Below are 17,503 nucleotides of genomic sequence, written 5' to 3' on the forward strand. Positions count from 1 at the left end.
CAATTTCTGAGGGCCGTTCTCTCTATATAAGAAATCGTTGATTAAGAAAAATAGTGAATTCTTAAGCAACTCCGTAGATTTATAGGATCAGTTACTATTCTTTTTTGTTTTGCATAGATAAAATAAAAGAAGGAGAATATTGATATATATTAGGGAGTATTGATATATATTATGATCTGATGTGATTTCTTGGGCCTCGTTCCCATGAGAGTCCAGTAGATTTGATTTCTTGTGATGCTAACAAGATCCCATTTGTAAGCTAAGACATAGATTTAGAATCCTGGGCTGACAGCCTGCGTGCCTGGCCAAATCCTCCCGAGGGCAGGGTATCTTGTTACAACAGAGTAGCAAAAGCCTACCAGCCCACATGGGAAACCATAGGAATAGCCGATGCTTTGTCTCTGTCATTATGCCCCTTTGAGAAGAATGAAAACCTTCTGAAAACCATCGGCTATTTTTGGTCAGATGCCCTGAACTGCTTTTTATTTGGCCATGGGCCTATGACTCCAACCCTTATGGATGTGATGATGATTACTGGCCTGGAGATTGTATCGGCCAGCCCCTCTGCCTTCAGATTGCCTGAGGTCCCCTTTAAATTTTCCTCCAAAACAGAATGCACAAACTGGTGAACCAGCTCATCAAAACCAAAGGCCCTGTAACTGAGAAAGAACATACGGCCTTTCTAAATCTCTGGTTGGAACACTTCTTATTTTACGGTCCTTCCCTTGCCCCAACCAAAAACTACCTCTCTCTGGCATATGAACTGGCCCAAGGTAATACTGTTGGCCTTGGTAAATTGTTCCTTGGGGAAGTCTATAGATATCTTCGCCTGATGTCTTCGAGCTTGCTTACCCAAAAGAAACTCAGAACGGGTGGTCCCTGGTGGTTCATCTAGTTATGGGCTTACTTATATTTTTAGAACCACATACCAAACTTCTCTGTTCTGGCTAATAACTCCTTTCCAGATCAGAGTGGGCGACAAATCAGGTGTACCAGTTTTGGCCAAGCTTTGTACAGTCTTCCTGGTAGCAAGTTGAACCCCTCAGACGCCTCAAGCTGGTTTAGGATATTCTACCGAGGCCTGGACAACCCAATCTTCCTTCATTACACAGATTCTGAAATCTTTGAGAATCCAATCGCCTTCAGATTGGCTGTCTTTGCCGATGATGATACACTCAGCATTTATACTCTATCATGATTCGCCCTTGCTTCCTTCCAGTTGGCTTGAGCACCTCCAATAGAATCATTAAGCTAGGTTATGAGTTTTATCAGCCGGTCATATCAGCCCGGCAATTTGTTCTTGGGCAAGTTCCTCCCCACTTCTTCCTTCACCATCTGACAATAAGTAGAGCTGATCTGCCTAATATTCTCACCAGCCGAAGATGCTATAGCCTGATCTCTGATCTTCACATCCCAATCTCCGTCGACTTATCATTCGCTTTTTCGGCTATAGGCTTCGAAAATTGGTGGTCAATGTGGAAGACTCACGTCTTTCGGAAAGCCTTGGGGCCGATGCTACAGCAGATTGACGCTAAGTATGAAGCCCCTGAGGAAGAGGTATTACCGTCAGTTTAGTACTTCTTCATGATTCTGCTTGACCCCTTCTCTAATTCCATTTATTTTCTTTGCAGCAGGAGGATGGCCCGGAGCCCAAGAACGATGATGGCTCCACTTTCAAATTCTTACCAGCTGCTCCCGTAGCCCTCTTTGGCAAGAACGCACCTTCCCTGTCGAAGATCATGATGCGGATTCAGCCTGATTTTGCGAAATTGGCCTCCAAGTGAAAATGTGCTTCCGGTATTGCTGCCCCCTGAGCCCCGATTAAGGCGAGGAAGATGATTGTTAGGAAGATTCAGAAGGAGGTTGGACTATCTTCAACTGATCAAGAAGCTCCCAATGTCAACCAGGTTCGGGTCATCCCTTTAGAATTAGTCCTCTGAACAGGTACACTTCGATTCAATTACTCTTCCTCTAAAGACTCCAGAGAGTCTTGCAATGACAGTTGACACTTTGGTCAACCTTCAGGATCTGCAGGAGCCGATTGTCACCTCATTGGCTATCAATCCTTCTCAAGACAAGGTGCGTTATATCTTTGAGCCATTCGCATCTTCCTTTCCCTGTACAGTATTAATTTTCTACCTTCTTTCAGGACTTGAACCTCTCGGAGCTGCTTTGATTTGACCCTGCATCCATTGGCTCGGCCATACTCGAAGCAAATGATCATCAACCACAGCCGACTGGTATCACTAGCCAACTTCTTCGCATGAAGAACCTGCTCTCAGCCCCAATTGATACTTTGGTCCAAGACTCCAATGAAGTGAGACAAATTCTTGAGGAGATCAAGCCCCAACTCCTGGAAATCCTTCAACTCAAGCTCTGGCCAACCGGACATCTTCCCTTCTTTCGGGCGAAGGTAGAAAAGGCTCGGCAAAGGATTGAAGCTCGTCGCTCACAAGCCCCCTTAAAAGCCGATATTGCCGAGAAGTGTTGATTGCTCAACAAGAAGAAGGTGGCTCTGGATGCCAAAACTGACACTTCTGCACATTCTCAAAGGCTTCAACTTCTGGAGAAGGAGTTAGAAGACCTTAAGGCAAAGTTCCGGGCAACCGAGCAGCGCATCCGGGATGAGAAGAACCTCATAGCCCACTCCAAACAAGAAGCAGAGAATCCGACTGCCTAACTGAAGACAGAGCTCACAGAGTTGGGTGTTTTGAGTCAGCAGATAGTGTTAGGTGAGGACAAGGACGATGAAGCAGTGATTGCTGAAGCTGATCGCATCCGTCTTGAAGCTATCGCAGCTATCGATGAGTTCCTTCACTAGACTACTTTGTAATCACCTTTTGTAACCTGTTGTCATTCAAAACTTGCATGTATTCAAATTGAAATTCTAAAGTCGATAGTTATACATCGGCTATTTGACCAACTCATTGCATTGGGTACAAAATATGTGTGTTTTTTTATTATGGGCTGACTGAATGTATCGGCTCGCAACCTGATGCGTAGCATCAGCTTTCACTTGTACGGGCCAACTGAACGTATCGGTTCACAGCCTGATGCGTAGCATCGGATTTATTGCCCATCATCCCACATACTTGGGAAGTATTTCTTGAGATGTTGACCTTTGACAGCCACCGGAAACTTGACGCCATCTAACTCCTCAAGCATATATGCATTCCTAGGTAAGACTTGGTCAACTCTATAAAGCTGTTGTCGGTCAAAACCCGCTGGCGAGCAGTGACAGGCAACACGAGGAGCTGGGAGGCTCCCGGGACTTCTGGTGGGCCCCGGTCCCTCGGTCAACGGCCTAGGATCCGGCACACGTCCTGGCTTCGGAGTCGCTAGGCGTGCCACCTGACCTTGTACCTGATCAGGAAGGTGTTATTTGTTAGTTTCCTGCATACACAAACACGTATAAACATTAGTCCGAGCCGTGATCGGCTCATTGGAAGCTTCCCGGTATCGGCTGTAAAGAGCCAATTGTGTAACATGCTTGAATAAATTTAAACCATTTCAAGCTTGATTTGCATAAGTTTAAATGAGTTCAAGTTTGGGTTCAGTACTGCTGGTGAAACTTGCACACAAGCTTACTCATACCCTAAACAGGCTACACACCAAAAATCACAAGCAATAGAGCTAGCATGCAAAGTTATACTCAAGATACCCTTTTGCTAAACTTTAAAATAACTCAAAAAGCATTTGGTTTCAAACTAGACTCTAATAACCAAAGTTGTAGAGCTAAACTTCTGGAGTACAACAAAACTGGTTTGACAATTTTTGGATTTTTGTACAAATTCCTATGGATTTTCAAAGTTGGCTGATTTGAAATGGGGGGTACTGATTTTTCACAGAAAGGCCCCTGGAAAGATTTGAATCCTTGCAATTGGGTCCTTGGCCAGGTTAAACAGAGAAGCCGATCGACGGTGATTGAATTCCGGCGAGGGGGCTCACCGGCGGCGAGGGGAAAGTGGGGGAAAAGGTTCAGGAGCTCACGGCGGTCATGGGGGTGGCCGGTGTTGAGGAAGAGAGGGGCTGAAACGGCGGGTCGACGGCGAACAGGGGCGGACGGCGGGGCTCCGAGGGACGACGATGGTGTTCTGGTGGCCGGAGTGTCGGAGGACAGTGGGGAAGTGGCTAGAAAGCTTCCACGCGATGATGTGGTGCTGGTGGTGTGCTTGGCAGGGGCTGAGAGGCGGCGGAGCGGCGGGACGACGGCAAGACCGAGCGGCGGCGGAGCTCGAGCTCACCGGCGCTGTGGTTTGGGCTGCTAAAGTGCAGGAAAATGAAATTGGATAGGTCTGTGAGCTTCAGTGGGTTGCGGTGGTGCTACTGGAGCATTGAATCGAGGGTGGGAGGCGGCGGAGGTAGCTGACGACGGCGGGCAGGAGCTGCGGCGGAGCTCCGGCGAGGCGTGGCGCGCGGAAAGAAGGAAGAGAAGTAGAATGGGCGTGCGTGAGTGCAAGAGTGAGTCCGTGGGGAGCTCAGAGATGTGCTTCAAGTCGAGGAGAGCGAGAGCTGTTGCTAGCAAGCCGGCGGGCGCGTGACGCTTGGGGCGACGGCGGCGCGACGTGGAGCGGCGAGGAGAGGGCCAGCGCGGGTCGGGTGAGCGGCGGGCGCGATGCTGGAGGGGCATGTGGCGCGGAGAAGAGCGGCGCGGGGCAGCTGGGGCTCGGGAAAGCGGCCGGTGAAGGCGGCGGTCAAACGCAGAGAGAAACAGAGAGAGGGAGGGGCTGGAGGTAGACGACGAGGATTAGTCTGCAATTTTCCAAAAATGTAGGGACTCCAATGTAAAGACAAAACAACTTTCACACCATAGCTCAAATGAAAATTTTCCCAAAAGCAAAAGTGTAGAGCTTAACAAGATCTACAACTTTTTTTTAAGGTTCAGTTTCAAAAGAGTTAAGGATTTGAATCTATTTTAAAACTTGGCAAAATTTTAAACTTCGGAGAAATCCTATTTAAAATGTACACTCCAATTGAATCCTTATTGTAGTTTCACTTCTATCTGTGGTTTAAAAGTAAGTACTTGCTTCTTGCAAAACAACCCTTTACATATTTTGATTTTAGCTACCATTCTCACACATTTTGCACCAAAGGACCTAAATTTTCCAGAATTACAAAAAGACCCTTTTGCCTTTGCATTAAAGTTTTTAACACACATACAAAAGATCAAACACACAAACTCATACTAGAATCTAGTGTGTTTTATTCCTAAGTACCTGAATGTCATAGCCTTCCCTCCTAAAAAGAATCTCGTCCCGAGATTCCGGAACAGGATGGAATCGGACGATCAGATTTGAAAGTTGGCTTGAAGGAAGTTTGGAAAGTTACGCTGAAGATATGACTCGGTTTTCCAAGTCGCTTCCTCTTCAGTGTGATGGTCCCACTGAATTTTGAACATCCTGATGGTTTTTCTTCTAGTACTTCTCTCTTTAGTGTCTAGTATTTTGATCGGATGTTCGGTATAAGATAGATCTGGGTGATTTCACTAGATTGGGAATTGATGATCTCGGTAGGAATTTTGACGCGCTTCCTAAGTTGAGATACATGGAAGATATCATGAATGGCCGCTAGTTGAGGAGGAATTTGAAGACGATATGCTACGGGTCCACAGACTTCGATAATCTCAAAGGGTCCAATATATCGAGGAGCAAGTTTCCCTTTTATGCCAAACCGTTGAATACCTCGAGTAGGAGATACTCGAAGATATATGAAGTTTCCAACCTAGAACTGTAATGGTCTCCTTCGTATGTCAGTGTAGCTTTTCTGTCAAGATTGAGCTGCTCTTAGATTATTCTGAATAGTTTTCACCTTTTCCTCTGCTTCAGTGACAAGGTCGGGTCCAAAGATTTTACGCTCGCCGGTTTGTGACCAACTCAAAGGTGTTCGGCATCGGCGATCGTATAATGCTTTGAACGGAGCCATCTTGAGACTTGTTTGATAACTGTTGTTGTAGGAAAATTCTGCCAGTGACAAGCATTTGTCCCAATTCTTATCGTACTAAAGTACGGAGGCTCTAAGCATATCTTCTGGAATTTGATTTATCCTTTCCGTTTGCCCGTCTGTCTGAGGATGATATGCGGAGCTTCGGATTAACTTAGTTCCAAGAGCATGTTGAAGTAGCTCCCAGAATCAAGCAATGAATTGTGCTCCACGATCAGAAATGATCATCTTGGGCACTCCATGGAGACGAACGATTTGATCTAGATAGATCTCAGCATACTTTTTGGCGTTGTAAGTAGTATGCACAGGAAGGAAATGGGCGGTCTTGGTTAATCGATCAATGATTACCCAAATAGAATCATGCCTTTGGGAGGTGTTGGGTAAGCCAACGATGAAATCCATGTTGATATCCTCCCACTTCCAAGAGGGAATGGGTAGAGGTTGAAGAATACCAACAGTTTTTAGATGACTGGCCTTAACTCTTTGGCTAATATCACATTCCGAGACATACTTTGCAATTTCTCATTTCATACGAGTCCACCAAAAGTTCTGTTTTAAATCTTGGTACATCTTGGTACTGCCGGGGTGCATGGAGAATTTGGACAGATGGGCCTCGTCCAATATCTGCTTACGAAGCTTATGGTCCTTGGGTACAACGAAATGCTCATTGAACCATAGAACCTCTTCGTGATCTACTTGAAAGCACTTGTACCTTTCTTCTCCTTGTGCTAACTTCTGCTTGATGATTCTGACCCCTTTGTCATGCTGTTATGCCAGGATGATATTATCCCTAAGTGTAGTTTCAACTGAGAGATGGTTCAAGCTACCTTGAGGAATGATATCTAGATTGAGCTTCCTCATCTCCCAACAAAGAGTCTCATTGAGAGCCTCTACTGACAAGCAAGAGCAATGTGCCTTGCAGCTAAGTGCATCCGCAACAACGTTGGTCTTGCCTAGATGATAGTGTACTTCTAGATCATAATCCTTGATAAGCTCTAGCCAACATCTTTGTCTCATATTTAGATCTGCTTGCATAAAGATGTACTTGAGACTTTTGTGGTCAGTATAGATGTAGCACTTTGTACCCATCAGATGATGTCTCCAAATTTTAAGTGCATGGATAACGGCTGCGAGTTCAAGATCATGCGTAGGATAGTTCTGTTCATGAGTCCTGAGTGCTCGCGATGCATAAGCAATCACTCGGTTGTCTTGCATAAGCACACAACCATGTCCGATTCCCGAAGCATCACAATAGATGTCAAAAGGTTTGGAAACATCCGGTTGAGCCAGAACTGGGGTAGTAGTGAGCTGTGCTATGAGGGTGTGGAATGCATCTTCACATTTCTGATCCTAGGAGAATTTAACTTCTTTCTTCAGTAATTCTATCATAGGCTTGGCTATTCTTGAGAAGTCAGGAATGAAATGACGATAATAGCCAGCTAGACCAAGAAAACTGCGGATCTGATGGACTGACGTAGGAGGCTTCCAGTCCAGCACTTCTTGGACTTTACTTGGATCAACGGATATACCGTCACTGGAGATAGTATGACCCAGATATTTAACGGTATCCAGCCAAAATTCACATTTGGAGAATTTGGCATACAAGTGGTGGTCTCTTAATCTCTGAAGAACAATATGGAGATGGTTCGCATGATCTTCCAGATTTTTGGAATAAATTAGAATATCATCAATAAAGACCACTACGAATTTGTCGAGTTTTACATGAAGACAGAGTTCATGAGAGACATGAAGTATGCTGGTGCATTGGTAAGACCAAACGACATGACCAGATATTCATAGAGTCCATATCTGGTAGAAAAGGCTGTTTTTGGAATGTCACTCGGCCTGATCTTGATTTGATGATACCCGGAGCGGAGGTCAATCTTAGAGAACACCAGGCTCCGGCTAACTGATCGAACAAAATATCAATACGGGGCAGAGGATACTTGTTTTTGATAGTTACCGCATTGAGGGGACGATAATCTACACATAGACTTAAGCTATTGTCCTTTTTCTTCATGAATAGGGCTGGACAACCCCATGGTGAAGCACTCGGACGAATGAAACCATTATCAAGGAGGTCCTGGAGTTGGATTTTTAACTCTGCCAGCTTATTGGGTGGCATACGATAGGGCCTTTTAGAGATGGGGGCTGTGCCGGGTTGTAGATCTATGACAAACCTAATATCCCTGTCCGGGGGCATTCCAGACAAATCATCTGGAAAAACATCTGGGTATTCGCAAACTATAGGGATATCCTTTAACTTGATCCCTTCTACAGCATAGGCACAAGAGCTGTTGCACTCCCGTTGTGGAAGATAGAGAATAGTAGTTTTATGATCGGGTGAATCTATCTCCACGGCTCGGGAAAAGATATCCAATGATACTCGGTGCCTAGTCATCCAATCCATGCCTAGGAGGACATCCATTCCTTCTAGGTCCAATAACAGTAAATCTGTTTTTATCAGATTGCTACCCAACTGAATTGGCACCTTTCTATAAATTTGATTTGATGCAATTTTACCGCCAGGAGTCGCTATCATATAGGCTCCCTTAATAGGATACTTTTGTTCCACATTTTGAACTGATAAAACTATAGGTTGCACCGGAATAAAAAAGTATAATCACAGGTTGATGGTTTATAGAGAAAGTACTCGTTATTATTGACGCACCCTCGGGGAGTTCTGAGAGAGTTGTGAAGTTCACCCTCCCCTGGCGGACTTGTACCACCTGCTTCTTGCCCTTGCCCTTGTTGTTCAGGCTAGATATTAGCCCTTGGAAAGATTTCCTTGGTTAAGAACTGAAGCGTCCCCCCCATCCGGGAGGACTTAAAAGTGTTACTTTATCAGTCCCAGGAGGCTGATAACACTTTTATTACATCAGATGGTACATCACCGTACAACTCTTCGCGGTAATGGGCAGTGAAGCGCCACTATCGCGAGGATTACAACAAAAACCCATACTACTACACTAACTACGAACAGGGGATCATCAGAGTCTTGCGCCATGCGGAGCTCCAACGGTGACCTCACCCACAGGCAAGACTGGGTGTAGGACGGAACCCTACTCGACGTCTTCGGGAATATAGTCGGGATCTTCCACTGTAAAAATAAGAATGGGGTGAGTACGAACGTACTCAGCAAGTCCAATCACACCCACGGAGGGGGACATAACAGGATTTGATGCACAGGATAATCCAAGGATAAAGTTACGGTTCATTTGCGGAAACACAATTATATGCAGGGGTTTGTTTTAAAAGCATTCTTCAAAACAAGTTTTCCAGTACCAAGGGGCACGCGATGTTGATCCACACGGACCCAAGTTCCAAACCGCTACCGGACTCCCCGTCCGCCGTAGCACACGGCACAATCGCCGGATACTTTCCAAACAACTTACACCAGCTCAACCATTCCCAGAGAGAAACACTAGTTATGTGACCACACCGTAACTTGCCCAATACCGTGGGCACGGCTATTCGAATAGATTTTTAACTCTGCAGAGGTGTGCAACTTTACCCACAGGCGGGGTACCACAACACGAACACCTTAGTGCCGGTGCAGATCCCATCGAAGCCCTTACCCACCTTAGCTAGACCTGACTAGCCACCACGGGTTCTATCAAGGGGTCATTCGACCTGTCACCGCGGTTTAACCGGGGCATAAGTCACACAGAGCTTATCCCGTCTCCTTGATCACCCGTTGCTCCCAGCCCTCCTGATGGCTATCAGATTAACTAGTGGGGTTAGGCCAAGCCGTTGCCCATACAACGGTCAAGTGGCTTGCACGACAGGAAGCTAGGTGAGACGACACATCAACTCGGTCCTTAGGAGTGACAAGATGGATATCTCCCTTCCACGCTCAACCACACAGGTACGAGCACACCAACGGCAATTCACACAGGAATGCCATCCATCCCGTCGGAATCACCTTTCAAAACCACATTTTATCCCTTCACGCATTTTCTTTATAAAATCAGGTGTTCAAGGTATGGTTATCACAACAAGGGTGTCTATCCTACCACGTTTACGGCACGCAAAACCATGCAATTTTATAAAACAGGCCACTGGGTCGTGTTTATAAAAACTAGGACAAAAATATGCATCAAAGGGCGGAATTGAACTTGCCATCGTCAAATCCTTGCGGGAAGTCCTGATCGAAGCACTGTCCTTCGGGTTCGGGGTCGCAGAACTGGTCCTCGTTCACTTGATCGCAGTCGGGACCTTCCTCGTTCACTCCGTCTCCTAAGACGTAAACAAACAGGCACACGATCAAGCGAACGAACTAAAAGGGGCGGCGGGGTAAAGTTTCAGGTCAATCAGAGGTCGTTTCGCACATAAAATGACGAGGTAAAGGAAGGTCTATGGGTTAAACAGGGTTACCGGGGGCTCATTTGCAAGTTTCTGTAAAGAGGGAGGGCTTATTTGTAAATCCTAGAAATATTAGGGGGCAGTGAAAAGTGTGAGGGGTCTATTTGGAAATAATAATATAGGGTGGAGGGATTAGATTTGAAAAGAAATAGTAACCAGGGGCTTTTCTGCAAGTTTTACAAAGGTGGGAGGGCTCTTAACAAAATGGGAAAAAGGGGAGGGGCTAGGGGGCAAAATGCCCCTTTCTTCTTCCTCCTGCCCGCAAGAACAGAGGAGGGAGGGGGAGGGCTCGGCGCCGGCTCGATCCGGGCGGCCGGGGCTCGGGCGGCTCGGGCGCGTGGGGGGAAAGGGAGAGGGAGGCAAGGGGGTTCGATTCCCGGCCTTACCTCGGGCCGGGGCGGCGTGAGGCGGCGGGCCGGCGGTGGCAAGCGGCGGCGGCTCGGGAGCTCGGCGGGGGCAGCGGTGGAGCGCGGGGGGAGAGGCAGGGGCGGCGGTGGAGGCTTGTGGGGGGTGAGAGGCCGCGGCCGGCCTACTTATAGGCGGCCGAGCGGCACGGGGAGGCGGTGGCCGGCGGGGCGGCTCCACGGGCGGCCATTAATGGCGCCCGTGGCTTGCGGCGGGGGCGCGGCCGTGCACAGCCGTGCACGTGGGGGGCCGGGCGGCGGTGTGCGGGCACAGGGGCGGCACGGCGGGCGAGGCGGCACAGCGGCGGGGGCGTGGCGAGTGCGGGCGGGGCAGGGCGGCGGCGTGTGCGCCACGGTGGCCGTGCGGCCGCGCGCGTGCGCCAGCGACGGGCGGCACGGCGGGTGGCGCGGCACGTGGTGCACGCGCGGGTACGGGCGGCCGGGCACAGGCGCGCGCGAGGGGAGGGGGGGCCGGTGGCCGGCGCGGCGGGTGCGGCCAGGCACGCGCGCGGGAGCAGGGGCTCGGGAGCGGGGAACAGGGAGGAAGAAAGAAGGAGGGAGAAGGGAGAAAAGGGGAAAAAGAAGAGAAAAGAAAAGGGGAAAAAGGTGGGGAAGGAAAAAGGGAAAATAGGAAAAAGGAGAAAGGAAAAAAAAAGAAAAGAAAAGGGGAAGGAAATAATGAAAAAGGGAGGGATTGACGCGCGCCGGCGGGATTCGCGGCGGCGACCGCGCGGCGGAACTCGCGGCGGTGACCGCGGCTGGTCGGCCACGCGCGCGCGGCGTTCGCGTGCGGAACGAGGGAAAAGATGGCGTGACTGCGGTTGGATTCGGTTGCCGGTTTCGGGTCTCGGAAAAAATTAGGGTTTCAGGGGGGTTTTAGGGTTTTGGTGAAACGAAGATTTAGCGCGTAAACCCTGGGTTAGATTTTCGGGATGTCACAAACCTACCCCACTTAAAATGAATCTCGTCCTCGAGATTCGGCTGGCTTCTAAACAGGTGGGGAAACTCCTTCTTCAGGGCATCTTCAAGTTCCCATGTCGCTTCTTCCACCCCATGCCTACTCCACTGAACTCTGCAAATCCGCACTTCGGAGTTCCTCGTTCTTCTGGTGACAGTGTCCAAAATTTTTACCGGTATTTCCTGGTATCGCAGATCCGGCTGTAGGTCTATTGCTTCTATTGGTACATGTTCTTCCTCGGGTACTCTCAAACACCTTCTTAATTGCGAGACATGAAATACCGGGTGTACGTCCGACATCTCTTCCGGCAGTTGCAACCGATATGCTACGGCTCCGACTTTCTTTAGGACTTGGTACGGCCCGATGTATCGAGGGGCTAATTTTCCTTGCACTTGAAATCTTCGCGTCCCTCGAATAGGCGAGACCTTGAGATAAACAAACTCGCCTGGGTTAAAACTTATTTCTCGCCTTTTCTTGTCCGCGTAGTTCTTTTGCTGGGACTGAGCTGCTTTCAGTTTCTCGCGGATCTCCGCTACTTTTTCTTCTGCCTCTTTTATAAAGTCGGGTCCTTCTAGGGCACGTTCTCCTACTTCCGACCACATTAGGGGAGTTTTGCACTTTCTACCATAGAGGGCTTCGAACGGGGACATGCCTAGGCTGGCTTGGTAACTGTTGTTATACGAGAATTCCGCATACGGCAGACTTTGTTCCCAATCTTTTCCGTAGGTTAGAACACATGCTCTCAGCATGTCTTCTAGAATCTGATTCACCCTCTCGGTTTGACCATCCGTCTGCGGGTGATAAGCCGAGCTGAAGTCCAGTTTGGTACCCATGGATCGGTGCAAGCTTTTCCAGAACCTAGAGGTGAATTGGGTCCCTCTATCCGAGACAATCCTGCTAGGCACTCCGTGCAATCTTACTATGTTTTCTATGTAAAGTTTTGCTAGCTTCTCCCCACCGTAATTAGTTCGCACAGGTATGAAATGGGCCGATTTAGTGAGTCGATCCACTACTACCCAAATGGAGTCATGCCCCTTCTGCGTCCTAGGTAGACCCACTACGAAGTCCATCCCCACTTCATCCCATTTCCAAACCGGGATAGGTAGGGGTTGCAACAACCCTGCTGGTTTTTGGTGTTCGGCCTTGATCCTTCGACAGGTATCACAATGAGCTACGAATTGTGCAATGTCCGCCTTCATTCCGTACCACCAATACTTTTGCCTTATGTCCATATACATTTTGGTGGATCCTGGGTGGATGGAGTAGGCCGAGTTATGGGCTTCGTCCATGATTATCTGCCGAAAGTCTCCACTCCGGGGTACACAAATCCTATCCTCGTACCATAACGTGCCCTTATCGTCCACTCTGAAGCCTGGTGCTTTGTTCTCTCCAGTCTGTCTGCGGATCTTCACTAACTCCCGATCCGAGCTTTGGGCTCTTCTAATTCTATCCTCTAGGGTTGACTGGACGTTTAGTATATGGCTGGAACCTCGAGGAACAATGTGCACATTTAATCGTGCCATTTCCTCGCGCAGATGGTCGTCCTTAGGTCCATAGGATTTCCGGCTTAAGGCATCGGCTACTACGTTTGCTTTTCCGGGGTGATAATGGATTTCCAGATTATAGTCCTTGACTAACTCCAACCATCTTCTCTGCCTTAAGTTCAAATCGGGCTGGGTAAAGATATACTTCAGACTCTTGTGGTCGGTGTAAACCTCACACTTATTTCCGATCAGGTAATGTCTCCAAATCTTAAGGGCATGCACTACAGCTGCTAGTTCCAAATCATGGGTCGGGTAATTCTGCTCATGAGTCTTAAGTTGGCGGGAGGCATATGCAACGACTTTTCCGTCTTGCATCAGTACGCACCCTAATCCTTGTCGGGATGCGTCACAATAAATGACAAAATCACGATGAATATCCGGTAGGGTCAGCACTGGGGCGGTTGTTAACCTTTGCTTCAATTCTTGGAAACTTCTCTCATAGGATTCTGTCCAAGCGAACTTTTTCTCCTTCTTAAGGAGTTCCGTCATGGGTCGGGCTATCTTAGAGAATCCCTCGATAAATCTCCGATAGTACCCGGCTAATCCAAGGAAACTTCTGATTTCGCTTACGTTAGTCGGTTGCTGCCAATTGGATACGGCTTCAACCTTCTCTGGGTCCACTGCCACGCCTTCCGCAGCCAGGATGTGACCGAGGAAAGCTACCTTTTCCAGCCAGAATTCACACTTGCTAAATTTGGCATATAGTTTATGTATCCTTAGTTTTTCCAGCACTACCCGCAAATGTTGCTCATGTTCCTGAACACTTTTGGAGTAGATAAGTATGTCGTCGATAAAGACTACGACAAACTTATCTAGCTCGTCCATAAATACCTTGTTCATGAGATTAATAAAATAGGCAGGGGCATTGGTTAGTCCAAAGGACATTACGGTGAACTCAAACTGCCCGTAGCGGGTGACGAAAGCTGTCTTAGGGATGTCACTTTCCTTAATCTTAAGCTGGAAATATCCTGACCTTAGATCGATCTTGGAAAAGTACTTGGCTCCTTTTAGCTGATCGAAAAGGTCATCAATCCTGGGGAGGGGGTACTTGTTCTTAATGGTAACCTCGTTCAGTGGTCGGTAATCTACACACAACCTCATACTCCCATCTTTCTTCTTGACAAATAGCACTGGGGCTCCCCATGGCGACGAGCTTGGTCTGATGAAGCCAATTCGCTGCAGTTCTTCTAGTTGTTTCTTTAATTCTGTTAGCTCAGAAGCCGCCATCCTATAGGGTCTCTTGGCTATCGGAGAGGTTCCGGGAATAAGGTCTATGATGAATTCTATATCCCTGTCCGGCGGCATACCGGGAAGCTCTTCGGGAAATACATCTGGGTATTCGTTTACTACCGGGACTCCTTCTAAGGGCTTGGCTTCCATGCTAAATACCATTGGGTCATACTTACTATCCCGGGTACGGCAGATCACTTGTACTCCTTCGTGGTTGGTTAGGTGTACCACTTTATCAGTGCAGCCTATGAGACCATTGTGTCGGCTTAACCAATCCATCCCAAGGATCACGTCTATTCCCCCATGCTTAAGTACTACCAAATCTGCTAGAAAGTCTACCCCACTTAAATTGATCCTTACCCGTGGACAACCCAACTGACAATTAATGTCGCCTCCAGGCGTCCGGGTTAATAGGGGTGTTTTTAGTAGTACTGTAGGTATTTTGTGTTTCTCCACATAGCTTGAGGATATAAACGAGTGCGATGCTCCGAAATCAAATAGTACTGTTGCCAGAGCTGAGTTGACTAAGTACTCACCGAGCACTACACCCTGAGCTTCCTGAGCCTCCTGCGCGTCGATGTGGTTGACGCGGGCTCGTCCAAATGATTGCTGCTTCACCTGCTGGCTGCCATCGTTGTTGCGGACGGGCACTCGGTTGGCACCGGTCAGGGCTGGTCTGGGCCCATTCACTGTGTTGGAGAAGGCCGATGTTGCCGGCTTATTCTTGGCGTAAGGGCAGTTGGCGATGAAGTGCCCTGTCTCACGGCAGTTGAAACAGGCCCTAACATTATTGTTGTCGGAGGCGGCCAGACTTGTGTTGCTCTGCGGGGCCCTCATGGTATTCTGACTCTTGGGCTGTGCTTCAGAGGCTCGTGATCCAGTCACTTGGGACTGAGTCCTATACTGCATTGGGGCTTGAGATCTCGGTGCAGTGTAGCTGGAGTTCCTCGGCTTTTGGAAGCGGTCCTGTTGGCGGGCCTTACTTTCCAGGAATTTGCGTTTATTATCCTTTCTCTCTTCAGCTTTGGCCCTTTCTGTGAGGATAGCCTTGTTCATCAGGGTGTTAAAGTCCGGATAGATCTGGGGAGTAAGCAAGGTCCGGAGTTCTGGGCTTAACCCCTTCTTGAACATGTCTTGCTTCTTATCGTCGTCATTCACTTCTTCCGGCGCGTACCGGGCCAATTCTATGAATCGGTGGGTGTATTCTTCCACCGTCATGCTTCCTTGTTGTAGTGCACGGAATTCATCCGCCTTGCGCTTCATAGTGGCCGAAGGGATGTGGTAGCGGCGGAACTCCCTTACAAATTCTCCCCAGGTGATGGTAGAGGCATCTTCGGCTGCAGCACAATAGTTTTCCCACCAGGATAATGCCGTTCCGGTGAGCTGGTGGGCTGCCAGAAGGACTTTATCCCGGTCCTGGCATTCGAATGGTTCGAGCTTCCTCTGAATTACTCGCAACCAGTCGTCAGCATCCAACGGGTTGCAGGATCCGACGAAGGTAGGTGGCTTGGTCCTTAGAAAGGCCGTCAGCTTGTCATTCATATTCTGCCCTCGTGGCTGCCGGTTAATGAGGGCATTTGCCAGAGTCTCCAGTATGAGGGTCTGGTTATGGATGATCTGCGCCAGGTCTCCGAGGGGTGGGGGTGGTGGTAGTTGTTCTCCTTCTTGACTTCCCCCTCGGTTCTGGCTTACTTCTTGCTCTCCTTGGGGAAGATCTTGTTCAACGGGCTGTGCTCCGACACTAGCGGCTACGGGGTTCCGGCCACGGGAGGCCCTCGCGACGTTCCGGGGGTCACCTGTTGATTGGGTAAATCGGGGTTACGATTTTATGATGTTTAAGTTGTTTAATTCGTATATATAAGGCAGAATCTATCTTCTGCCGGTACCCCTATAAACAAGTAGCACACAACAAACCAGCACACAGTCATCACAAGCACAAACCCTTTTATTACAGCAAGGGGGGTACAACTTGGGGGTACGACTAGGTCTCGTGCTACTCGGCCAGGGTCTTGTCTTAAGGGTACGGCGTAAACAGAAAGGCTGGGAAGGGGCATCACTGGGATGGCGTCGGTCACTCTACTTGCGTGGTGTGTCTTCTTCCGGGGCGGACAGGGTGAGAGGTTCTCGCTCGCCGTCTTCTGGGTTCCCATCGGTCAGGGGCTGCATTGCAGCATTCCCTTCGTCGGCGACAGCAGAACTTCCAGGATTCTCGGGTGGGGCTCGTGTGCTCCCAAAGAGTGATCCCCACCCTATAACGGGTGTCCCGAGTAAAACATGGTCTTCCCCTATCGCCGGGACCGGTGTCCCACTTTGGGTCCAATCTTGCATACGTCGGTCTCGGGCCTGCCTGAGGCTCTCTTGGGCGACTGCTTCGCTACTGACCGCGGCTGCGGCTCTCGCCTCGGCATGGGCGGCTCGGATCTGCTGTATCCTCACCGCGAGCTCTGCTTGCTTGGCTCGATGGGTCTGTTCCCTTAGAAGGTTGGCTTGCTCATCAAAGAGTTGGTCTAGGGCGGCTAGGTAAGTAGCCACTTGGTACAGGGGGCCTTCTTCATGGCGACATCGCTCCAGGTTTCTCATGCGTGCTTCCCAGACTGGGGTTCTGATGGCCGGCGGAAAGAACTTCGCTGGTGCAGGGGCGAGGTGTTCTTCAAAAATCCGGCACAAATAACGGAGTGCTTTTCTGATGGCCAAGGGGTAGGTGTCTTGGTGTCTAAACCCTGTGGCGGTCGCCCGCCAGGGCTGGATGTCGGGGTAGCGGTTGCTCCTGGCGATGACCAGGATCACCCTGCAGCGGAGGGTACCATGGTGCTCGTACTCTCGGCTGTAGTACCTTGGGCGCTCCGTAACGCCAAGGTCCTCCAGGGTGTTGATCAAGAGGCTGGGGAATCCAGGTGCAGCTTGGCAATCGCCCTGGGTCCATCCTTCCTCAGCCATCTGAAACAGAAACAGGGTAAACAACCTGGTACAGGTGCAAAAGGGAGTAGATGATATTTATTATTACAACAAGGGTGGTACAGTTTTCATGGATACGCGGTCTTTAGGGTAGGGTTTTTGCTAGG

The sequence above is a fragment of the Panicum hallii genome, chromosome 2 (assembly GCF_002211085.1).
Source record: "Panicum hallii strain FIL2 chromosome 2, PHallii_v3.1, whole genome shotgun sequence".
Taxonomy (NCBI): Eukaryota; Viridiplantae; Streptophyta; class Magnoliopsida; order Poales; family Poaceae; genus Panicum; species Panicum hallii.